Raw genomic sequence first — 25,027 nt, forward strand, 5'->3', positions numbered from 1 at the left:
GTGACGCGCCGCCCCGGACGCGGCGGGGCCGGAAGGGGGCGTGTTCTTCCGGCCGCCGGGCTCGGCGCGCGTCCGGGGCTGCGGTCCGGCGGGGCAGGCGGGGCGGCCGGGGCCTCTGCCGCTGCCTGCCCGGCCCTCCTCTCCACGCGGCCGCGCGGTCACTCCAGCGGGTGCCCCGGCAGATGGGCCCGGGTGTCGCCCCGGGCCCTGGGGGTGTCGCGGTGCTGACCGCGGCGGTGCAGCCGGGGAACCGGGCCCCCCTCCCCGGAGGTCAGGCAGCAGCTGGTGGCTGGCGGTTTCCTCGGAGCCGGATACGGGCCCGGGTTCGGGTTAGTCTCCCGTGACGGCAGGGCTCGAGCAGGCGCCGAGCGTCGCTCCTGGTGTCTGCTGGATCATCCCGAGAGTCCCGGGTGGCGCCTGGGACAGGCCTTTCAGAGGGAAAGCGCTGTGACAGAGGGGCCGGCGGCGCAGGACGCACTGCCCTGCCCCGCACCGCGCACCCAGAAGCCGCTCCCCCTGGGATGGGAGAACGGCCTCAAGGGCACGGCTGTGGCTCCAGCCGGGAACAGCGTCTTGCCGCGCTGGGTGCGGTGCTGTGGGCCGCACGGGCTCCTGTGAACCTCGTACCACACTGGTGCGGTGTCTCCAGCAGAGCCGTGGCTTCCGCGGCAGGGAAGGATGCTCTGCCAGGGCGTACGAAAGTCCCCTCGACCCTAAGAACTCTCCTCTGGGCTCCTCATACGGGCCACAGACAAATGCCCCTTCTCGTTAGGGGAAAATCGGGGCAGGGAGGGATACTTCTGGACTCAGGGCGCTCCCTGGGCATCTTTTCTGTGCCTGGTGATTCCAGCAAATGGGTAAAGCAGCACCCCTGGCCTGGCAGACATGGCAACAGTTCAGACCCCACAAGGACAAAGGTCTGATCTCATCGTCAAGCATGCAGCCTAGGCCGGCTGGTGGAGGGTGAGCGAAATCCAGAAAGAGTGATAAAAGGAGAAAGATGAATCCGGCCCCAGGACCAGCTGCGGCAGGAGCCCATAGCTCCACCTGTCAACACTCCTGGTGTGGGTGTGACATCAGTGTGAAGAGCCAAAGGACCACCTGAGCGCAGCAGGGTGCAGCAGCGCTCCCCAGAGCCCATGCACACCCCTCTGCTGCCCTCTGCTCTCACAGCTGCCCCTGTGCCTCGGGACTTTTCCCCTGGACACATGGCGGCTGAAAGCTGCTGCTGCTGCTGCTAAGTCACTTCAGTTGTGTCCGACTGTGTGACCCCATAGACGGCAGCCCACCAGACTCACCCATCCCTGGGATTCTCCAGGCAAGAACACTGGAGTGGGTTGCTATTTCCTTCTCCAATGCATGAAAGTGAAAAGTGAGAGTGAAGTCGCTCAGTTGTGTCCGACTCTGTGCAACCCCATGGACTGCAGCCTGCTAGGCTCCTCTGTCCATGAGATTTTCCAGAAAAAGAGTACTGGAGTGGGGTGCCATTGCCTTCTCCAGCGGCTGAAAACAGGCTGCAGCAAAAGACCAGCTGCCTGGCTCCCTGGGCGGCTGGGAAGCGGATCAGCATGTCCAGAGCTCCCCTCCTGGCTGGGGCCGGGTACCCAGGGGACCCCCTTCACCCACACCTCTTCTTGCTTCCTCCCCTTTCCCACTGACTCCTGGCCTCACTTCCCAAGTTAAATACTAGCCTGGAAACCATATCTCAGGGTCAGCTTCTGGGGAATCCAGCCAAGATAGTTGTCATCACAGAAAAAAAAGGAACCTATACTTAACTGCAATTTGAATATGTGTTGAACACCTGTTAGAGAAATACATCCTGAGAAAAAGGTAATAATTTTGAACAAACACTCTGGGTTGTGGGACTTGGTGTGACTCAGTTTTTCTCCCCCTCACCTCGGAGGAAGTGCTCCCTCCCGTGTGCAGTAATTCAGCTGCCCCAGGATCAGCCACCTTAAACACAGGCAGCTGGCACTACCTCCTCGTGGTGAAGCTGAACCTGTTTCTTGCTCCTTCTGTCTCCATGATGCGTCATGCCGAAGTCAGGCGATCCTGCCATTAAACTGGTTTGAATGACTTGAGGACTCACAGGTCTCTCCTGGATCAAAAAAAAGACAAGCAATACTGTATCCCTGAGACAACAATCAGAAGGAGAGAGAGTCTTTTACGAATGTAAAAATTACGGGTAGTGTTTCCCTTCTTTCTTCTTAGGCTTCTGGTCCACATTCTGGAGCCAGCTGGCAAGCGTTAGTGCCGTGCGTGCAGAAGCTGGCCGGAAATGAAAGCATTAAACCCCAAATCGCTGTAGTAGCTGTTGAAGCAATTAAATACCATTGTATAGCTTGTGTTTTCAATTCCACATCAGATTTCGTTTGACCTAGAGGAAAAAATAATTCTGAAGCATGGAATTCCTTTGGTTTCAGTCAGGAAACACTGATGTCACAGTTCGCGATTCTATAGGGTCGTGTTCTTTTTTTAACATAAAGAGCACCGGAAGTGTCTCCTGCTACACGCATGTCAGTTCGTAATGGACCACAGCCAGTACAGATTCTAATCCTCAGGCCAGTTGTGATCTGCCATAGCAGATCCTTTTTACCAAAGACGGACCGTCATTTGTTCTGATAACGCACAGCTTAACAAAGCCCCTTGCCGACAAATTCCTGTCTGTATTGTAGATACCACAGAGTCTTACACAGCAGGTGTCCAATCCAGCGGGCCAGCTGCCTTGTAATAGCACTAACCACAACCTAAATAAATGTTGGAAACTGAAAGTATCATGACAATACGTTATGATAGTGGCAGAGTTGGAGAGAAGTTCTGTTTCAAAACATGCCTAAGGCTCACTTAGAAGCAACAATGGTAAGCCGAGTGTGCTCTGTAAATCTTGACCATATGTGAATTGTGGAGATGTTTTATCGAGTACCACCCAACTTTGTCATTCTTTGGTGGAATCCTTTATGGTTTAAGACCACAAAGACGGTTTGAAACCCTCCAAGGTTGTAATGGTCATGAGGCTGTTTCGGCGATTCTTGGATTGGGTCTACTGGTTAAGGAGTCTTGCTACCCTGTACTCTTGCAAATGCCTTTGTGGCGCTTGATCTATCTGTCTCCAGCTTCAAAGCTCTGTAGCACAAAGGCCTCAAAGTAAATGTCCCTAGTTTTACTGCAAAGCAGAGCCCTTATATTTTTCTGCTTACCTTCTATTTGCATATTTTGTTAAGAAAACTGTAAATAAAGCTTGGTCTACACAAGGATATGGCGTAACTCCACGGCTGCCACCCAGCACAAAGACGCAGCTGTGTTTATTTCGGGCTCTCTCCTGGGTGTCTGTAGGTGGTCTGGAAGAGAACAGAGGAATTGTGGGAAGTCACTGACTGCTGTGGGGACGAGAGGTGTGCAGCCCTGCTAGGTCCTCCTGCTGCTGGGGATCTCCAGCTAGGAATTTAGACCTCTCTATGCTCTAACTGAAGGCCTTCCCTGAATATAAGGCTGCGTTTTAATTCATTTTAACCCGCTAGGCAGTGGGAGGCGGTTGGGGGCTGCTTTGCTTTGTAGGCTTTTGCGTGTGTGTGCTTTGTCTTCAGGCTTCCTGCCCGAAGGCCCTGTGTGCCTCGCCTCTGCCGGCGGCCACGGGAAGTGGCGCCGTGGTTCTAGCCGATCCCACTGACGCGACCCTGCCCCGATGAGCTGGGGCTCAGAGCCGCCGGCTGGCTGGGTGGCCCTTCTCTGCAGTGCAGGAATGTCACCATTTCGGTTCCACCCAGGCAGGGAGAGGTGTTGCCAGCCTCTCGGCTTTCATGTAGGATCCCAGTCCTCTGGACGCTTCTTCGTGAAGGCTTCCCACTTCTCAGGAGTTTCAGGAAAGCCTCATATGCACACATAGCCTGGCGTCAGATCTTATTCCTTTGATTAATATCTGAGTCTTCATTGCTCGGCTAACACCTTGTTTGCCACAAAGTTGATTAGAGATTTTAAACTCCCTGAAGGCAGTTTTCTCATCCTGTCTTCGGTAGGTTTCACCTACATTGTGAACTAAGCTGTCCCCTCTTGGGTAGTGAACATGAACTGGGGGGCTCGTCCGGGCCCCCAGCCCCCTCCCGCTGGGAGCTCTGCCCTCTGCAAGCAGCAGCCGGCCCCCAGCAGGGCGAAGCTCCCTCTGCACTTGGCGTAGCACAGAGGGGCAAGTACCCAAAAAGTCAAAAGCCAAGGGAATGTCCAACCCACTCTGCAGATAGCAGCCTGTACCTTTGTTCTTTCTGACTGGACCCCATAGCAAAAGTGATGACATAAAGTGTGGGCACCTGATTTGAGTAAGGACTTATTTTTGCGCACTTCCCTGTTAGCTCAGCTGGTAAAGAATCTGCCTGCAATGCAGGAGACCCCAGTTTGATTACTGGGTGGGGAAGATCCGCTGGAGAAAGGGAAGGCTACCCACCCTAGCGTTCTGGCCTGGAGAATCCCATGGACTGTGTAGACGGGGTCACGAAGAGGTGGACACGACTGAGCGAGCTTCACTTTCACTTTATTTTTGTGCTCCTGGTGGAGTTTGAGCAGAGACATACTAAAAATAAACAAATATCCACGGTCCCTGAAAAACCAGGAATTGACTATATTGCTGTTGGTTTAAATATTAATAGTGGGACTCCCTGGTGGCTCACATGGTAAAGAATCCACCTGCAATGCAGGAGACCTGGGTTCAATCCCTAGGTTGGGAAGACCTTCTGAAGAAGGGAATGGCAGCCCACTCCAGTATTGCTGCCTGGAGAGCCCCGTGGACAGGAGCCTGGTGGGCTACAGTCCACAGGGTTGCGAAGAGTCAGACACGACTGAGACACTAACACTTTCACTTTCATGGACAGGAAGGTAGATAGGGATAGAGGCTAATCACACTGAGAGTCCGAAACCCACATTCTGAGCCAGCCTTATGTGAACCCTGATCAGAGACATTCTCTGACCCCTTGAGAGTTCTGGTCATCTCATTTTTAAAATAAGGTGGTGGGTTGGAGACACTGAAAAGTCCTTTAAGCTCTCAAATCTCCTGACCCTTCTTCCAACAAGCAGCTGTTCCACAGTGAAGTTTGGCTGCACTGCAGGCCTTCCTCAGGCAACGCCATCTGACCGTATGTATAGGACAGGATGCGGGAGGAGTTAGTGGAGGTTTCCCAAAGAACTATGTGCCGATGGTAGTGGGTCGCATTAATTGTTCTTGGTATTCAATTAAAGGAATATTTTGTTCCTTAAATCTGCCGCCTATGAGGCAGTCCATTTTATTTTATTTATTTTTTTTTTTTTTTGAGGCAGTGCATTTTAAAACAGAACTCCTGGGTTACTTTCTCTGAACTTGAAGCCAGTCGTTGACCCTGCGCTGTCTGCCTGACTTTTGCCCCTCCATCCTGAATCACATGCACCCCTCCGAGCTGCCCGCAGCCCTGTGAGCTGATTGCATTGCTTCTCTCCCCCTGGCCCGGTGCTGAGTGGAACGCCAACAACAGGTTAGCTGTGAAGGGGAATAAGAGGAGAGCAGTGTACTGTAGACAGGAGGGGTGATTGTCAGCCTTGTGTTTTTACTGAATTCCTCCCTTTCCATAAAGTAATTCCTTCTAAGCTTGGCCTCGTGTGTTTGGACCCCAGGTGTGCGGGGCAGTGTTGATTCGCACTGTTGCGCTTTACATACACGCGCCATGCTGTGTACACACCCCGCTATCAGAGGCGCTCAGACGCGCAGACACACAGACACACTTCCCCCGTGCATATGCTGTCTTTCTAATACTCAAGAGCTTTTCAAACTGTAGACATGTGAGCCTCCCTAACAAAATTCTGTCTGAGAATTTGTGAAGACCGCGTCTCTAATGCTGTAATTGTATTTTATCCTATAAACGAATATGCTCTGCTTGCTGATTTCAGGGTGTGGAAGGAAACCAGCGGCTGCTGGCAGCCCGTTCACGCCATTCGAGCTTCGCTATGTTTAAATGTCACTCTCGCTGCTGTTAAGCGGCTTCTGTTTGTGAGCGTGTATTTGTCAGAACACATTTAGAAGGAGGTTTTTGTTCTGTGAATGAATAATTTTTGAACCAGAATTTATAAAACATACTTTCCTTGGTTACAATGCTGGCTTGGTCTGAAGTGCTAATTCTCTTTCGCTGTCTAACAGGAGAGCGACCAGCCATGGTGTGACAAGACACAATATGGATTAATAGAAAAAAGGTAAGCACCATCCAGTTCAATAGTGCTTTGCATAAACTTGCTGCTGTTGCTGATGCAGTTTCGCCACTGAGTCACGTCTGACGCTTTTCGAGCCCATGGACTGTAGCCCATCAGGTTCCTCTGTCCATAGGATTTCCCAGACAGGAATACTGGAATGGATTGCCATTTCCTTCTCTAAGAGATCTTCCCTGCCTGGGGATCGAACCACCTCTCCTGCACTGGCAGGCAGATTCTTTATCGATGAGCCTCCTAGGAGGCCTAGCTAGTGACTGACTTTAAATTTGGCAGCAGGTTTTCTGGTAATATAATTTCAGACCAGAAATTATGATGCAAAATGGAACATCCTCCAAATAAAGCGTGCAGTGCATTGCTGCACAGCCCTGTCTGGCCCTCCCGTGCCCTGCCCCCCCCCCCCCCGCCCGGGGTGTTGGCATACTTTAAGAGAAATGGAGACAAATTAATTCTTAAAGACTTGAGGATGTCTTCCTGAGGCAAGCTTTTTGAATTTTTAGTTTATCTCCTGTACTTACAGAATGTTCACGTGGCTTTCCTTGCTTGGTTTACACACCATCACGCTCTTTCCTTTAAAGATGTCTAATTTCCAGACTCACCAAATTGTATACATTAAACATGTGTGATTTTTGTGTTCAATTCTACCTCAATAGAGCTGGTAGTAATTTTTTAAAAAATGTCTAAGATATCTATGTTTAATAGATGCTAGAGGCAGTTGAATTCTAGAAAGCACTTTCAGAAGTTTATTTTCTGCACGAAACTGATCGTCCAACCAGTGATGCAGACGCTGTCTCCACACGAGCACTTGGCAGCCGTCCGAGCTCACTCCTCAGGTCAGCGAGCCTTGGCGCCGTGCCTCACAGTCTGGGTGCTGCGCTCCTCTCCTGCACACCCTTTCTTGGTTTCTGCGAATTAAGCTTATCTGCCATTAAAGACATTATAATTGTCACTTTTTGCAAGATTTATTTTTCAAAAGTAAAGTAAGAAAAATATATTTTGGATTGGTGGGAGGTGAGGATGATAAATGGAAAATCCTGCTTTTCGTCTTTGTATTTTTTGTGTGCAGGTCCTGTTTCATAAATATTTACAGTTCAGGCCAAAACAAAGTGATTGCCTGAGAGAATCTTTTGGGGGAAGACATTTAACAAATAAGAAAATAGCAGCTAAACACTGAAGAATCTGACTCCTGCTTGTTTTTCAAGCATACGCTAACATATTTAAATCAGCAAATTTTGATTGGAAACAAGTAAAGGACTGGGACATTGGTGAGATTTGAGTTGATAGTTATGTAAGCCATGTTAGGGGTGGAAATAACCCTGATAAACTTGCTGCTTTCAAAGCGAGTGACCTATACACTATTAACCTTTGAATTTTTTAAAGTAATCTTATTCGTATAGGAAGCAATATATATATCCACATTATATGCACACACAGCCACATTGTTGTGAACTCTATGGAGACGTAGAAATATAGGCCTTTGGTAAGCTTCATATGAGAATACATTTGCAATTAAATATACACTATTACCATTATTTTTGGAAAAGGACAATAACAAATCATTCAAACGTGCTTTGAAACTGTATGCCCATCCTGATTAGAAATCTAATAACTACATGTTAAACAGTTTTAAATTACTACAAATGTTATATATTTCATGACATTTTATGAACCTAAATTATTTAGAACACTGGCCTTGCTTATAAAATATAGGTTGCAGGTAACTCTTTTGTGGAATCAAAGCTATCTCCTTTACCCAGTGAGATTTCATATTGTCTTAGCATTTAAACAGCAACAGCAAATTAACTTATAACCTTTAGGAACTTTACATCTTTTAAAGTGGAAATTAGAATAGTTCTCTTTGTAGAAGCATTTTAATGAACTGCGCTTCTAAGAAGACTAGACAAGCAGCTGATTTAAAGATGAAAAAATTAAAAATAAAACATTTTAGTAACTATGGCATATGAATTTAGGCTGACTTAGCTTTTTAACATACCTGTAATAGCGGGCAGACAAGGGCCCTCAGCTGACGAGTGAGGATGGGGGATCAGATGGAGTGGGAACAGGGGCGTCCACATATGGGGACGCTCCTCCACGCTCCCCTCCCACTTCCATTTCTCAGCAGAGCAAACGCTTCTGAGAAAATGAAAAGAGTCTTAAGTGACTGCAGGGGCTTTGGCTTTCACCTTCTTTAGGCCACCTCGTTTATGCACACACATGTACACACGCACACCCACACGTGCGCACACACCCACACGCGTGCACACCTACATGTACACGTATGCACACGCATAAGCACACCCACACGTGTGCACACGTGTATATGTACACGGCCACATGTATGTATGCACACACACCCATATCCAGACACACACCCACAGAATGGAAAGCCGAGTTTGGAGGAATCGGCAGCTGAGAAGACTACAGGACAGTGGGGGGCTGCCCTGGGAGGCCCAATCCCACGGATGCCGGCGTGAGGACTGGGGTGCCGTGGGGGCTGCAGGCGTTGGATGTTCAGATTCCACTGTCTTAGCCTGGTTTAACCCACCTGCCTCATCCTGTCTCATCAATCACAGTTCAAATATTTATTTTCCTTGCATCTCTTTAATCTTTTCTGTGAATTGAGGCCTTCGGCAGAATTCTGTGTGTATGAAAAGAATGCTGACAGCGGTGTTCTAATTTTTAAAACATTCTGCGATTGACACCCTTCTCTTTTGTGGCTGCCTCCTCAGCACAGGGAGGTTGCAAACCGCGCTGTGCTTTCAGCAGCTCTTGAGCGCGTCGGAGGCCGTGTAACTGGAGAGCCACGCTTGGGAGGGTCTGGGCTCCAGCTCTCCGTCTTGCAGTGGGTGGGCAGCCCACGCTGCGGAGCCTTGGGCGGGCAGCCCTCGCTGCGGAGCCTTGGCCTGGAAGCCTGGTAGTGTCTTGTTCTCTTAGCATATTGCGCTGCAGTTTGCCTCTCTTACAGGATAGTGTTCAGAAGAACCAGCTTATTTTCTCAAGAGAAAGAAATCAGGACCAAACTGGGTTGTTTTGCCTTACGCTTTGGATAAACTGATCAGAATCAGGTGAGTTGTCAGTGTGTACAGTTGGATGTCAGGCGCAGAAAACGGCACACAGATCCAACAGGCCCGTTCTCCAGCAGTGTGCGTGCGCCTCGTTTGCTGTCCGAGTCGTTACGTTCCAAGAGGAAGCACAGACGAGACGTTCACAGTCAGGCTTTCAGTTTTCTCTTCTGCGCGACCCTCTTGGCCGCCTGTGCCCCCAGAGCCCACACTGCAGGTAACAGCCACCCCGTCATAGAAACCCTCAGCCCAGGCTGGGAGTTTTACCAGGAGTAGTTTAGACATTTTCAGAATTAATGTCTGCTGGGCAGTTCCTAAATTCCGCTGTGAGCTATGTCAACGCACAAGTTGTAAAGTATACTCAGCGTCGTACAGCCCGACCTCAGGGAGCAGCAGCAGCTCTCTCCAGACACGGGGCAGGGCTGGTCACAAGCAGGGGTTTGGTTCTCGTTTCTCCTGTGAAGTACATTTCATTTTTAAAATATTTTGCCATTTCACATCTAGGGAAGAAATCATCAGCCGTGCTAAAATTCATCGTTAACTCCAGCAAAGTGGAAACGATAGTGGGAAATATTAGAAGTGGGAAATATTAGAACTAACTTAAATATATAAGTTAGTTTTGAGACTCTGTACACACAGTGGAGCGACACCTTCCCCCGAGTCTGTTCTGACTCAGCGCAGAAGGCGAGTCTCCTAATGCCCTGCATCTGACGGCATTTATTTTCTTTAAAGGCCTGATTTGCCCAACAAGACAGACACGAGAAGAGGCCACTACTGGGAGAAGCGATATGAATGTGGATGGTGTGATTTCTTTTTAACATTTTATTAAAACAAGTGAAATGAAAAGAAAAACTCCTAAAAATTTATCTGAATTTACCAAATTAGTGAAGTTCTGCCAGCCTGTTTTCTAAGCTGTTCAGAAGGTCAAAAGAGCTACACTGGATTAAACGTTTGGCACGGCCATCCAGGGTCAAGTGTCTTCTTTATTTAAACTGTAATATTTTCCTATTTTCATGCTTGGTTCCATTACTATGTCTATATTTTTAATAAACATAGACTTACTTTCCTTTAGTACCTTTTCTTAAAGCACGTACTTTAATGTGCTTTTTAAACAAGCAAGCCTTAGAGAATTATTGTGAACCTCAATTACATATGTTGAAAAAGACTTTTGTAGTTTATGAAGAGCTGTGTAAACATCAAGTGTTACCGTTATTACAGGCACAGCATTTCTTATAGAGTGACTTTCAAATACATAATCAGTAGCACATGAAAAACCATAATTATGTTGTTCAGCTCACATCTGTACATTCAGAATCAGAACTTCAGCAATATTTGCATAGTCCAAGCAGACATTTTCCTCTTTTAGCACCTTTAATTTTAAGACAAAGTATATATGGAAAAGGAATTCTATTTAAGAATTATAGTGACGTTTTAACAAGTTTGATCACCTGAGCAGCCAGACACCTTTATGAATTTATTTTCATGTGAAGATATGTGCCATCGTCATTGATTTTTTTGACAGTTTAGCACTATTTCTCATTTTTTTAAAAAGTAACTCAGAATAGCAATTTAATGTTATTGTTTGATTAAGATGAACAGATGAAAACTTTTATTTCCCATATCAGTTGTCCAAACTAATTAGAACAAATATGTTTGAAGATTTTACTTTCAGATCGCAGCCTTGGCAGTTTTGCTCCACAGAAAGGTCTTATTAACTTCCCGTTTGAGGTGAATTGACACGTGACGAGTGTGCCCATCAGTTACGCCAGGGGCAGAAACACGTAGAGACCATGGGAAGGCAGCTCTCCCGACTAAGGAAGCGGCCTAGACCAGCCCCGCATAAGACTCAAAATGGGAGATTTTTCCACCCTCAACTGGCATTCTTTCAGGGAGTCAAATTAAAGTACTTGTCTTTGTTAACTAATTTACTTAACATGTATATTTGTTTTTAACTATTCTAAATTATGATTTTAAAATATTTCATGCAAAATGTATCAGATGTTAAAAATTCACTCTGCACACTCATTTCAGAAATAAAAGACGCACACATTCAGGATGAAATGGAAAGTCAGTTTTAAGGTGTAAATTCTCTAAGCCATGTGTATAATTCAATTTTTGCCAACATTGTGTTTTTATACAACTTCATTGAAGTAGATTCCCCTTTGAATATTAGGCAATACAAAATTTACAGCAGTGGTAGATTATTAGAACAACATGGGATAACATCTTGATAAAATTAAAAATTCCACTGTTAGCCTTCATATTCCTAAAGAGAAATGCCCATGCCAGCCAGGCTGTGATCTTTAAGAAACTCTAGTGCTGCCATGAAGCCTTACATGCATGAGTCCAACAGAGGATTTGAGCCAAAGCATCTTATGAAGATTCAGACACAGACAGTCAATTGTTGAATTTTACCAAAGAGTTCTGAATTTTACCTTCTATTTATTGTTCATCTTCTCTGGTAACTGAGTCCATCACTGGGTTTTCTTTCTTTCTTCCTTTTTTTTTTTTTAAAGGAGAAAGCCAACTTGTCTTTTTAGTTTCCTGAAAAAAACAGGCATTTCTGATGGTTTACATTTAGTTGCAATTTATAAACGCTGTCCTGCAAAGCCAAATGGGGCACAGTCATCTTTTGCTGACGGGGACTGGCTTTTCATCTCATTGTCCTAGTTTGAAATGGAAACACTGAACTGCTGAGAAAATGCCATGAAAATATAACCTACTGCATTCCAGGAAAATAAATAAGCAAGGCCACCCAAATTTTCAATTAGAGCTGTGCAGAATGCAGGAAGTGGCAGGAGATCCGTCCCAGCGCCCCAGGCAAGGTCGCGGACGCGGTGCAGGAGGCTGGAAGGGGCTGCAGGGCCGTGTAGAGATGGCCTGCCTCCAAGGAAAACTGCAGCCCACTGGGGGCGCTGAGGCTGGGGCTGCCGGCGGCCTCCCACCCTGCCCGGGAGCTGCCAGGCTGCACAGCTTGTGGGTGTAGCGGTGGAGGAACACTTGAAAGTTCTGCTGCGTTATGTATTAAATCCCAAGCTTCCTGAACATGCTCACTGTCCCTCACATACGGAGTAGTAGCCGCTGGAAACAGACATGCTGCAGACACTCGGTAAAAATTAGAACATGCTCGTGAGTCACGGTGTCAGGCAGGTGGGTGGCCTCGCCGTGGTGGCACAGCCTGCAGCCCGTGGGTGTATCGTGAGCCGGGGATCTGGGGCCCTTCCTGCCCCAAAGCGAGGGCCGGCTTCTTCTGAGGACAGGTGTCTGAGGGGTAGACAGTCACGCTGCAGAACTTCCTTTCCTTAAGTGTGTTTCTGAGATGCTCAGTCGCTGGTTTAAAAGTAGGAGAGCTGGAAGACAGCAGACTCTTCAGGGCTGTGTGTCTGTACCTGACTCACGTTCCCTCGCTGGCGTTCTCTTTCACTTCTCAGGTTTCACTACGGCATTTGGAGTTTTGCAGCTCATCATGTTGAAGTTAGTTAAAGAAAAAGGGTTGTTTTCCAGCCACACGATGTTGGTTGAGCTCCAAAGCAGCCCCTGATATTTTGATGGGTTTTATCTGTGCTGTGCGTCTACTTGTATTTAATTTCAATCCACACTAAAGCCTTGGGTCACCTTCACACTACCCTGATGGAAAGTCAATCTACGCACTGGATTTACTCTTACGACAAGGAGTGAAATAATAACTGAGGCATTACTGTGGACTACAATTGTTAAAACAAGGCGGGAACTCACAGGTGGGCCAGGGCTGGTGGAAGACTATGCCCGGCTCTGCAGCTGAGGATAAAGCATGAAACCCACAAGATGCTTTGTCATTGTTGAAGCGAGGATACCGTGCACTTATTGTAAACACAGGAGAGCTTCTAAACACCGATTATTCACCACCTTACAAACACAGAGTCAAGGAGGCCTGAGCAGTGGCTCTCTTTCTTCCTGGAGAGTTCCTTCTTGTTGGAAACATTTTCTTGGCAAATCAGCTATTTTGTTAGGGTCGAAAGGCTATCATTTCCTTTTCACAGTGAAGCCACGAATGCCCATTTCACACAATGCTGCAGCTTTTCCTACACGATAACTGAAAGCTTATGGTTTGCTGGTGTGCTCCCAGTTTTCCTACACAAAATAAGAAACAGGGGAAGAAAAGAAACCTCTTTCCATTTGCAATAGTTTCTCTCTCTATGTATGTATATATATATGCCTTCACATTTGGTAAGTGAAGCAGTTTCCAGCCCTGGGGAGATCTGGGGTCCAGCCCTGCGGGGAGGGAGCTGCTCTCGGGGGTCCCCGTGAGCCGGGCACCCCAGGCCCCCGGCTGCCGCCTCCCTGTGTCTTCTCCCTCTTCTCTCCCGTCTTTGCCGTGACCGAGGCTATCGAGGAAGCCACCTGAGGGATTCCCACTGAAGTGTGTTATTGGTTGCTGCTGCTGCTGCTAAGTTGCTTCAGTCGTGTCCGACTCTGTGCGACCCCAGAGATGGCAGCCCACCAGGCTCTCCTGTCCCTGGGATTCTCCAGACAAGAACACTGGAGTGGGTTGCCATTTCCTTCTCCAATGAGTGAAAGTGAAAAGTGAAAGTGAAGTCACTCAGTCGTGTCCGACTCTGTGCAACCCTGTGGACTGCAGCCCACCAGGCTCCTCCATCCATGGGATTTTCCAGGCAAGAGGAATGGAGTGGGGTGCCATCGCCTTCTCTGGCGTTATTCGTTAGGTTGAGCTTATTTATTCAGCAAATGTTCTCACGCGCCACACTTGGTGTGAAATACAGAAATGACATTGGTGTTTGCCCTTTGGATAAGACACTGAAACAGATAACCAAGTGGCAAGTCTTCAGGCTCGACTCAAGACCGCGTGGACTGAGCCTCTGATTTTATGGATCAAGAAGTGGAGGCCTAGAACCTGACAGCCGGGACAGTGGCTGTTTTCAGTAAAACTCTGCAGGAGCCTGCTGGGCTAGTTTCTTTGAGTGGCTTTGGTGGCTTGTCTTTCTCACCGGTCATGGCGGGGGGAAGTCTTCCCTTCCCTGCGGTGCCCCGTCCCCCAGGCCTGGTCTCCCCAGGCCTGTTTCCCCAGGGGAGCTGCGGCAGCAGTGGAGGGATGGCCATCACCGGCGCTTCCCCTTCTTCCCCTCTTGGAGGACGTCTGCCTCGTTCTGGATGAAGACGGCTTCTTCAGTCCGGGTCCTGGGAGAAGGACTGGGTGGAGCAGAGCCTCAGCCAGGATGGGGACCCCAAGAGCCAGAGAGAAGCGCTGCCATCGTCAGCTCTGAGGGTCCAGGATTGTTACGGCAGCAAAGCTCTGCTCAGGCGACGTGGTGTTGCTGCAAAGGCGCTGCTTCACTGCGATCGGGATTCTCTGCGTCACTGTCCCAGTCTTTTGCACTAAGTTCAAACAGTGGGCTTATGGAGGGCAGAGGCCCACACCCCCGTCTTCAGAGACCTCATCTGACCAAATGCCAGAAGCATCAGCTAGGCGCCACGAGAGGAGGGTCTTTAGAAGGAAGGAGGCAGGAGAGCTCTCTGCCTTTGGTGCCTGCAGGCCGTCTCCACCAGGGCCGTGTGGCCCGCAGGCGAACGCCAGAGAAGGCTGCCATGTCGGGCAGAGGATGGTCTGTTGCTAGGGCAGCAGGAGAGCCTGCACAGAGCACCCTCCTGGAGGAGGCGGCCTTTCTGCCGGGCTCTGAGGAATGAGCGGGAACTCGCACTCCAAGCTCATGGGTTCACCGTGCTGAACCCAGGCCCAGGAGGAAGGCCTGAATCCTTCCAGAGTGAGCCTTAAACTCGAAGAATCCGTATTTACTACATCAGGGCAAGTGTGTGTTTGTTTAGACGGGAGACAAGGAGCAAAATGCAATCTGTCTCTCCCAGAAATTGCTGGCAGTTTGGCTCAAGTCCTGCATTCACACGGTTCCTCTGCTCTCACTCCTGTGTGTCCACCCAGTGCCAGGCGCTCAGCACAGGGCAGTGTCTGGCTAAGCCGCGCTCCTGAACCCGGGCGCTCAGTGAAGGGCAACCAGTCCAACTTGCCGGCCTTCCTCACGTAAACATAACATAGGAAATAGTCACACTTTAAGAAGCGAAGAAAATCCAGGGCTGTGCTTAACATGTAGAAAAAAACCAGAGACGTCAAGATTTGCCCAACATTTACGACTTTTCCTGAGCAGCAAGTCACGTGTCTTCTTTCCATGAAGATCGGAATTCACAGCTAAGCTGTATATATTCCTATTTTATGTGGAACTGTATGTGCCTTTACAATTTCATCAATGACTAAAATTAAAAAAAAAAAAAACCTTAAAAAAGCAATGTCTGATTGTCCTTAGAAATTGACTGACACACTGTGGCTTTTTTTCAGCTCAGTGTTTTTTTTTTTTTTTTTTCAAACTGGTTTTATTTTCTTTTATTTATTTTTTTAAACAAATTTTTATTTTTACTTTATTTCAGCTCAGTGTTTTAAAATGATGTTCCCCCCAAAAAAATAAATAAATAAAATGATGTTCCCCCAAATCTGAATTTCTTGTCCTGTCTCAGCTCCCGGAGGAGCTGAGAATGTCCCTGAGTCCAGAGATAGAGGCTTGGCGTGCAGGGCAGGCAGTTCTTGCAGGAACGTGCTTGTCCGAGTGCATCTGTCTGCTGGTCAGTGGGCAGCTGGTGGGAACTGCCAGGTTGGGTCAACATGGAAAGAACCACAAAGACTGTCTAGTCCAATACAGATTTCCAAAAGGTAACAAATTTCTTAGCAGAAAAATGACCAGACCAGAACGATTTATATAAATAAAATAGTCACCATATAAGTCAGAGTGCATTGCTGCCCTCCTCACTGGAGGCGGTGCAGACAAACATGCAGAGATGGGAATGGGCCTCAGGACCCGAGACACATGTGAAGCCCTGGTTCTGCCTGGCGGTGCTCTGGGTACATGAGCCCTCCACTCATCAGCCATGGAGACCATGTCTTCTGATTCCAGCATCGTGGTGTCTGGCACAAGGCAGTTGCTCCTTCTTTTCCATCTAAGTAATTATTCACCACGTACGTGGTAACTATGAGATACTCATCAGGTTCCTTCTTGCGTGAGAGGTGGGCTCAGGGCGCTGCCCGGGACTTCCCTTTTCCTGCCCTTCAACCCCCTCCCCCGCCTCCTGCTGAAAGACAAACCCAAACCAGAGCCTATTCAGAGGTCATGGCAGAGGGCCACCTCCAGGGGAGCAGGCCACTCTGGGTTTGAATTTGTCACCATTTTCCTTAGAGGGAGTGAGAGGAAAAATGAATTTAATTTAGTATTAAAAATAAACATTTCTGGGTACTGGAAACGATTGTGGGGTTTAAGAGCTGTTATCATTAATCAGTCAAGCGTGTTTACCCGGAGTCCTGACGGCTATGAAACTGAGCCGCTTGCCTGAGCCCATCAACAGAGACGCCCCCGCAGCTGGGATGGAGGGACACGTGTGTCCACAGCCACCACCCTGTGCCCACCGACTTGGGACGGGGCCAGCAGCGGAGTGCCTTCCAGGGCTGGAAGTGGGGTGGAGGCGGGCTGGGAGAGTGGACCGGAGCATCGCAGACCCCCTGCATCTGCAGCCAAAGCCTGTTCTTGAGGTTGTGTGTGAACAGTTTCCCCGCTGCAGTTTTGAGAGGCAGCATCTCCTGTGGGCTCTCTTTCCTGGGTGTGAAGTTGTGGGAATTATCTCCATCAGCTGATCCTCTCACGGAGAAGAAAGCACGGCTCTCGTGGGGGTGGGGCAAAGTTGCTCAGGTGCAGACTTGCAGCATCCGCGGTCCGACAGGTGGGAGGTCTGCGATGGGAGCATAGCTGGGACCTTGTCCTGTGATCGTGCTTCTTCCATCTACAGAAGGAACTTTCCTAAGAAACCAGGGCACAAAGGAAGCCCAGAGCAGAACATGTAAAGCCTTAAAAGCGAGCAGGTTTCCTGCTGAGAACAGGATTTGCCTCTAATAGGCATATATGTATTAGTGGGTATTATTACCACCATTAAGAGTGAGTTCAGGGTGGTGATGGAGACGCCTGGAGGGGACCATCAGGAATCCTGCTTGAAGGTATTGTGTAGAAGAAGGCTAGGCCGGGAGTGGCCGGACAAGGGCGGAGCTAAAGACACAGATGTGATCTTGAAAGCAAGGGTCCTGAGGACGATCGAGAGCACGGAGCAGCTGGGGAAATGGAGGTGCCAGGAGAGGTGCAGGAGGGCCCATCGGGCTGGAGGGTGATGGAGCTTCAAGCAGAGGCGTGCTTGGCTGTGTTTATTCTGCCGCAGCAGTCAGTACAGTGGAGTGTGGTACATGGCGGTCTTGGAGACTGGGGCTGAAGGGGCTTCCATGAGGTCAGAGGTGGCCTGTGTATGCTTCGCAGGAGGAGTAGAGGAGGTGCAGGGGCCCCTGGGGTCAGCACCCTGGTTCCATCACTCATGTTGTCCCACCTGGGGTGTGCAAGCTCCAATCTTCAAACCCTCAGCCTTCAGCTGGCACTTCTGTAGGGACCATGGTGTTCTCAGCACTTCCCAATATTTCCAAGAAGAATTGAGAGGCAGCGGTGATAGTTCAAGCACTTAAAGAGTGAAGACGCTAGACACATTTATCCAAATGACACAGAAACTTGCTCGAAGAGGTTTGCAGGTGTTGTTTGGAAGCTGAGGGATCCTATGTTCTAAAGCTAATCTATAGATTATGCTCTTCAAGTAACAGAAGGTTTTCTTGCCCTTTAAAATGACCATACGTCCTAATTTTTCCAGTAGTCATGTATAGATGTGAGAGTTGGACTATAAAGAAAGCTGAGCACTGAAGAACTGATGCTTTTGAACTGTGGTGTTGGAGAAGACTCTTGAGCGTCCCTTGGACTGCAAGGAGATCCAACGAGTCCATCCTAAAGGAAATGAGTCCTGAATATTCATTTGAAGGACTGATGCTGAAGTTGAAACTTCAATACTTTGGCCACCTGATGTGACGAACTGACTCATTGGAGAAGACCTTGATGCTGGGAAAGACTGAAGGCAGGAGGAGAAGGGGACGACAGAGGATGAGATGGCTGGATGGCATCACTGACTCGATGGACATGAGTTTGAGTAAACTCCAGGAGCTGGTGATGGACAGGGAAGCCTGGCATGCTGCAGTCCATGGGATTGCAAAGAGTCAGACACGACTAAGCTGAACTGAACTGAATGTCCTTAATATATAAAATAAAAGACATCTGTAATAGCAATGAAGAATATCAGGGAGCTCATATCATTTTGGAAATCATTATAAATGCTTCTTAATCTAAATGAGTCTTCTTCCTGTTATGGACTGAATCATGTTCCCCACAAATTCATGTTGAAGCCTCACCCCAGTGTGGTGGTATTTGGAGATGGACCTTTCAGGAGGCAATTAAGGTTAGAGGAGGTCACTGGTGGGGCCCTAAATCCCAAGGACTGCTGTCCATACACAGACGCACAGTGTGAGACGTGGCCTCCAGCAGGCCCAGGAGAGAGGGGGCGCCAGGAGGAAGCGGGACGCCTGGTCTCGCCCTGCCTCAGAGCGGGGTGCGCACGCGGCTCGCTGGCGCAGCGTCCGCCGCAGCCCCGCCGCTGGGGGCCCTGCCCGCCTCTCACCGAGCCGCCAGCTCTACCGCTGCCACCCGTCCAGCTATCCCTCTCCTCTCGTCATCCTGGGGCCGTGCCTCAGGCACTCAGCTCTTTCCTAGACTGTTGGGATCGCCTCCGTGTCTGTCTCCGCTCATCCTTCGTTTGCCTCTGGGACCAGAGCCGGGAGGAGAGCAGGAGTGGGAGGCCCGCCTGGTGCCCGGGACGCGGGGCCGAGGTGGGGATGGCCGCAGGCCCAGGCCCCGGACGCAGAGGCTCCGGCGGGGCACCGCCCATCGGCTCCTTCGTTGTTCGGTTCACTAGTCAGGCCGCGTCTCGAGCGCCTGACACCCACACCCGGTGGTGGCTGAGCAGGAAGAGACCCTTGGCCGGGATGAGCGTTCGTTCCACTGGCGGAGCCCCCCCCAGCAACTGGCAGGAGGATGCGAGGGGGGAGGCGCCTGGAGGCCGAGAAGGTGATGCAGCGCGGGCGGGGTTGTGTGTGGGGGGCAGGTGTGAGGGGGGTGGGGGGCGTGTGTGGGCGGGTGTGAGGGGGCGGGTGTGAGGGGCGAGTGTGAGTGGTGGATGTGAGGGGTTGGGTGTGAGGGGCAGGTGTGAGGGGTCAGGTGTGAGGGGTCGAGTGTGAGGGGCGGGTGTGAGGGGCGGGTGTGAGGGGTGGGTGTGGGGGGCATGTGTGTGGGCATGTGAGGGGTGGGTGTGAGGGGCAGGTGTGAGGGGGCAGGTGTGAGGGGTCAGGTATGAGGGGGCGGGTGTGAGGGGCATGTGAGGGGTGGGTGTGAGGGCAGGTGTGAGGGGGCAGGTGTGAGGGGTCAGGTGTGAGGGGCGGGTGTGAGGGGCGGGTGTGAGGGGCATGTGTGTGGGCATGTGAGGGCAGGTGTGAGGGGTGGGTGTGAGGGGCAGGTGTGAGGGGCAGGTGTGAGGGGTCAGGTGTGAGGGGTGGGTGTGAGGGGCGGGTGTGAGGGGGCGGGTGTGAGGGGCGGGTGTGAGGGGCATGTGTGTGGGCATGTGAGGGGTGGGTGTGGGGGGCATGTGTGGGGGCATGTGTGTGGGCATGTGAGGGGTGGGTGTGAGGGGCAGGTGTGAGGGGGCAGGTGTGAGGGGTCAGGTATGAGGGGGCGGGTGTGAGGGGCATGTGAGGGGTGGGTGTGAGGGCAGGTGTGAGGGGGCAGGTGTGAGGGGTCAGGTGTGAGGGGCGGGTGTGAGGGGCGGGTGTGAGGGGTGGGTGTGGGGGGCATGTGTGTGGGCATGTGAGGGGTGGGTGTGAGGGGCAGGTGTGAGGGGGCAGGTGTGAGGGGTCAGGTATGAGGGGCGGGTGTGAGGGGCATGTGAGGGGTGGGTGTGAGGGCAGGTGTGAGGGGGCAGGTGTGAGGGGTCAGGTGTGAGGGGCGGGTGTGAGGGGCGGGTGTGAGGGGCATGTGTGTGGGCATGTGAGGGGCGGGTGTGAGGGGTGGGTGTGAGGGGCAGGTGTGAGGGGGCAGGTGTGAGGGGTCAGGTGTGAGGGGCGGGTGTGAGGGGCGGGTGTGAGGGGCGGGTGTGAGGGGCGGGTGTGAGGGGCATGTGTGTGGGCATGTGAGGGGTGGGTGTGGGGGGCATGTGTGGGGGCATGTGTGTGGGCATGTGAGGGGTGGGTGTGAGGGGCAGGTGTGAGGGGTCAGGTGTGAGGGGCAGGTGTGAGGGGCGGGAGCAGAGGTCTGGCGGGTGCTGGATGACCCAGCATCTTACTGGCCTCGGGGACTGCGTTTCCTTCCGTTTGCAGTGGGCAGCAGGTAGAGGTTCATGACTTGGGGGCTTAGTGGGGCCCAGACCCCCTTAGGAAGTAGGAAGGGCATCGAAGGAGCCCTGGATGTGGCCAGACGAAGCAGCACAAGCTAGCGCGCACCGAGGAGAGAAGGGGGCGGGGGAGGAAGGGGCCAGGGCAGCTGAGTGGACAGCTGTGCTCAGGGGCCGGGCTGTGGGAAGAGGCTTCATCCCAGGGTGGTCTGGACGGAGGGATTTGGCGCTTAAACAACGGTGCCAAAGAAACTGAAGTCAGGCAGGTTGATTCCTCCAGGTCCATTCTTCTTTGTCAGGATTGCTTTGGCTTTTCGAGATTTTTTTGTATTTCCATACAAATTGTGAAATTATTTGTTTTAGTTCTCTGAAAAATACCATTGGTAGCTTGATAGGGATTGCATTGAATCTATAGATAGCTTTGTGTAGTATACTCATTTTCACTATATTGATCTTGATTTGAGAGAATAGCATTGAAACATGTATATTATCATATGTGAAATAGATCGCCAGTCCAGGTTTGATGCATGAGACAGGGCGCTCAGGGCTGGTGCACTGGGATGACCCTGAGGGATGGGATGGGGAGGGAGGGAGATGGGAGGGGGCTTCAGGATGGGGGACACATGTACACCCATGGCTGATTCATGTCAATGTATGGCAAAAACCACCACAAAATTGTAAAGTAATTAGCCTCCGATTAAAATGAATAAAATTTTAAAAATTAAATGAATTAAATATAAAACAATTTAAATAAGGGGAAAAAAAGAAACTGAAGTCAGAGAATTGCAGTTTCTCCTAATTTTAAATGTTCTAAACCTTTGCAAAGATATACAGTTTCTGTCTTCCTAATTTTTGTAGAGCAGACAATTCATAATTAAAGAATTAACTTTTGTCTTTCTGTGCTTTGAATATTAAACACTGTCCCTGATAGGATGTCTAAGTATTAACATTAAAATTATAATATTAAGGACTAGTTTAAAGAATGGTTAAGCAAATGCTGCACCAGAGTTTGCCACAAAGTAAAACCCTGTCCCTATATTTCCAGTGCAGTCAGGAAAAGGTGCTTTTGTCTCAGAGGGGTCAGGCATTAGCTGTGGAGCTGTCTGGGGACTTGAAAGTCCACCTTAAGTTCTGTCTGCGGAGTTCTGAGACGCCCTGTTCCCTGGCTCTGAAGGAGCTGCCAGCAGAGGGAGCCTAAGGGTTCTGGGAGGACAGGCTGCACACAGCCTTGCGCAGACCTTCCTCCCGCAGCCGCCTCTCGCTCTGGCCACTGTCTGCTAGCTGGTCGACTTGGTGGTAATGCCACAGCTGAAGCTGGGAAAGTAAAATTTCTCTTTATTCGAATATTTCTCCTGTAAAAGCACATTTGTTAACAAAGTTTCAGTATTTTCCAAAGTTTGCAAAGACACATCCTTTCCTAATGTCTGTAGAGATGTGAAAATGGGATCCAAATCCAAAGGGAAACAATGACATATTCTGAAATAAACCCTCTGCTGTATTATGCTCTTAACTGGCCTTAATGGGACTAAAAATGTAGGCGTCAGCTGCTATTTCTTTGTGGAATTGAAACCTAGGAGACCCCTTCCCCTTTTGAGCAGTCCGCTCCCTGACTTTAAACAGTCAGTAGGTCCCCAGCCCTGAATATTTATTGGAAGGACTGATGCCAAAGCTGAAGCTCTAATATTTTGGGCACCTGATGGGAAGAGCCGACTCACTGGAAAAGACCCTGATGCTGGGAAAGATTGAAGGTGGGAGGAGAAGGGGACGACAGAGGATGAGATGGTTGGATGGCATCACTGACTCAATGGACATGAGTTTGAGCAAGCTCTGGGAGATGGTGAAGGACAGGGAGGCCTGGCGTGCTGCAGTCCATGGGGTCGCAAAGAGTTGGACACATCTGAGCAACTGAACTGAGCAATTGAAGTTCCCAGCCAGGGAATGAACTTTCCCCTTGATGTTTTTCTGGTTCCTTGTGATGGTGTGCAGAATGCTCTGCGGCTCTGTTTACCTCTGCCTGCCGTCCCCAGACCTTTGTGGTTTCCTCTACAGCTGTGGGTCTTTCTCATGTGAAACCACAGGTCAGTCCAGAACCACAGAACTGATCCTCACACTTGGCATTCTAGCCACTGTCCTGCAGGGTTTTCGGAGCCACAGGTGGCTCCAAGCCTACACCCAGATCATAGAAAGTGAAAGTGAAGTCGCTCAGTCGTGTCCGACTCTTCATGACCCTATGGGCTGTAGCCCACCAGGCTCCTCTGTCCATGGGTTTCTCCAGGCAAGAATACTGGAGTGGGTTGCCATTTCCTTCTCCAGGGGGTCTTCCTGACCCAGGGATTGAACCCAGGTGTCCCGCATTGCAGGCAGATGCTTTTAACCTCTGAGCCGCCAGGGAAGCTGAAGAGCATCTCAGGCCCTCTGTGCCTACAGCCAGATCGTAGATGAAGAGCGTCTCAGGCCCTCTGTGCCTACAGCCAGATCGTAGATGAAGAGCGTCTCAGGCCCTCTGTGCCTACAGCCAGATCGTAGATGAAGAGTGTCTCAGGCCCTCTGTGCCTACAGCCAGATCGTAGATGAAGAGCGTCTCAGGCCCTCTGTGCCTACAGCCAGATCGTAGATGAAGAGCGTCTCAGGCCCTCTGTGCCTACAGCCAGATCGTAGATGAAGAGCGTCTGATACTTAGACGGTCGCTGTCTCTCTAGTGGCCCCGGGCCAGCCTTTCTCAGGTGGGCGCCCCCTCAGATGGAGCCCTCTGTGACTGGAGACGCTGTGGGAAAGAGGGTGCCACAGCCCCAGCGCTAGCCCCCATTCTTGTCTCTGCAACAGGAAAGTGCCCTTCGCAGGGTCTCAGACTGAGTTCATCACCAGAAACCCCCAAGGGCTGTGCCCCACCCTCAGAGTTTTCAAGCTGGTGTGTCTGTGAAGGGTCGTTAAGGAAAGGTTGTTAAGGTAAGGCTTCATTCAAGAGGGCACTTCTGCTGAGCCGGTGCCCAGTTGGATCTCAGCAGAACTCAGCTCCATCCGCACAGCCGGCTCTGCACCCTCTGCCCGCCTCCCCTTTCTCTCTCTCGCTCAGCCCTCTCTGCACCCAAGTCTTCTCAGGCTCTGCCCTGGGGAAAAGTCCACACTAGGACGCAGACTACTCAATATCACTCAGATGCAGAGGAAGTAGAGTGCAAAAGTGGCTCAAAGCCCTGAGAAGCGCCGCAGTGCTTAAAGGACTGAGGGCGGAGCTGCAACGGCGGAGCAGGCATTCTCTCCTCCTTCCAAGGGAGAAAAACGGAGAGCAATTGCTCTAAATTCTGCGGAAGGCTCTCTGTCGCCGCTTTTCCCATGGCAGGCTCACACCCCAAACCCTGCTCCTTGGGCTCAGACTCACCTCACAGCCTAGCTCCCGAGCAGCGACTTCTGATGAGCCGAACCCTCGACCCTGCACTGCCTTCGACAGCAACATCGCCCGCAGCGGCCTCCTCCTGGAAACGTGCCCTGCTCCGGACACAGGCTCCGCGGTCTCTGCACCTCGTTCTTCCTCACGCTGCTCACTTCCTAAAGTGCGGCTCTTCTGTCGCTTTGTCTGATAAATAAAAGTTGCTCCCTCCACCCCACGTTCCACTTATTCGGGCTACTTATTCTAGAATGTAAGCTAAGAAGCAACCATTTGAAAATAAATTTCCTTGATTCATACTATTTTCATTGATGTGGGGATAGAAATATGGTTGGAACACCTAGAAGATTTATGCTTGACCCCAGGCCTGCAGAACTCGTAACATCGCAGGTACGGAGCGATTAATGTGCCAACTGGTGCGATTTGCCATCTGTGAACCATGTGTAAATAGTGGTCTGTTTGACACCTAGTAAACTTCAAAGAAGATGGTCTATCGTGCAATCCTGTGTAAGAGAATATGGTGATGAGTACGTAATCATGAGAATGATGGGAAAAATTGAAACTCCAGAATAAGATTTAGATGCCTGAATAAACATAATATGGTTCTTCTGAGATGTATTTTATATGATAAGTGAATGCATCTTCAATAGTTATTTTTATATGAGAAGATTGGAAAACATTTTAGCAAAATACTGCCAAGCAGGGTGTCATTTGTGGGCCAGAGGTGCCTAGAGTTGATGAGGCATCAAAATACGGGTGTTTTAAAGATTAAAGGGAACAGTCTCAACCTGGAGCTGAAAGAAGAGCTTGCCCCTGTGACCTTATGCGCGTCGACTGAACCCATAACGTGCAGACTGAGAGCTCACTGTTTTATTGGAGCACGTTAGATCCCCAGGATCTGCTCTGATATTAAATGCTTGTTCACAGTAAGCAGAAGCGGCCCGTCTTCCCTAGCAATAGCTGATCTGCGTGGGAAGAGGGCTGCTCTCCCCGCGGGAACACGGTCGCCCGTCAGTCGCTG

General features: G+C 50.2%; 1 long non-coding RNA gene across 1 annotated transcript; it reads left to right on the plus strand.

Moving 5' to 3' along the window:
• Positions 1 to 40: 40 nt before the first annotated feature.
• Positions 41 to 15,591, plus strand: LOC132658327 (uncharacterized). Its single transcript, XR_009597786.1, has 3 exons — positions 41 to 5,492; positions 6,152 to 9,281; positions 10,011 to 15,591. It is a non-coding gene; the product is annotated as an uncharacterized LOC132658327 (long non-coding RNA).
• Positions 15,592 to 25,027: the final 9,436 nt, after the last annotated feature.

The sequence above is a fragment of the Ovis aries genome, chromosome 20 (genome assembly GCF_016772045.2).
Source record: "Ovis aries strain OAR_USU_Benz2616 breed Rambouillet chromosome 20, ARS-UI_Ramb_v3.0, whole genome shotgun sequence".
NCBI classification, from domain to species: domain Eukaryota; kingdom Metazoa; phylum Chordata; class Mammalia; order Artiodactyla; family Bovidae; genus Ovis; species Ovis aries.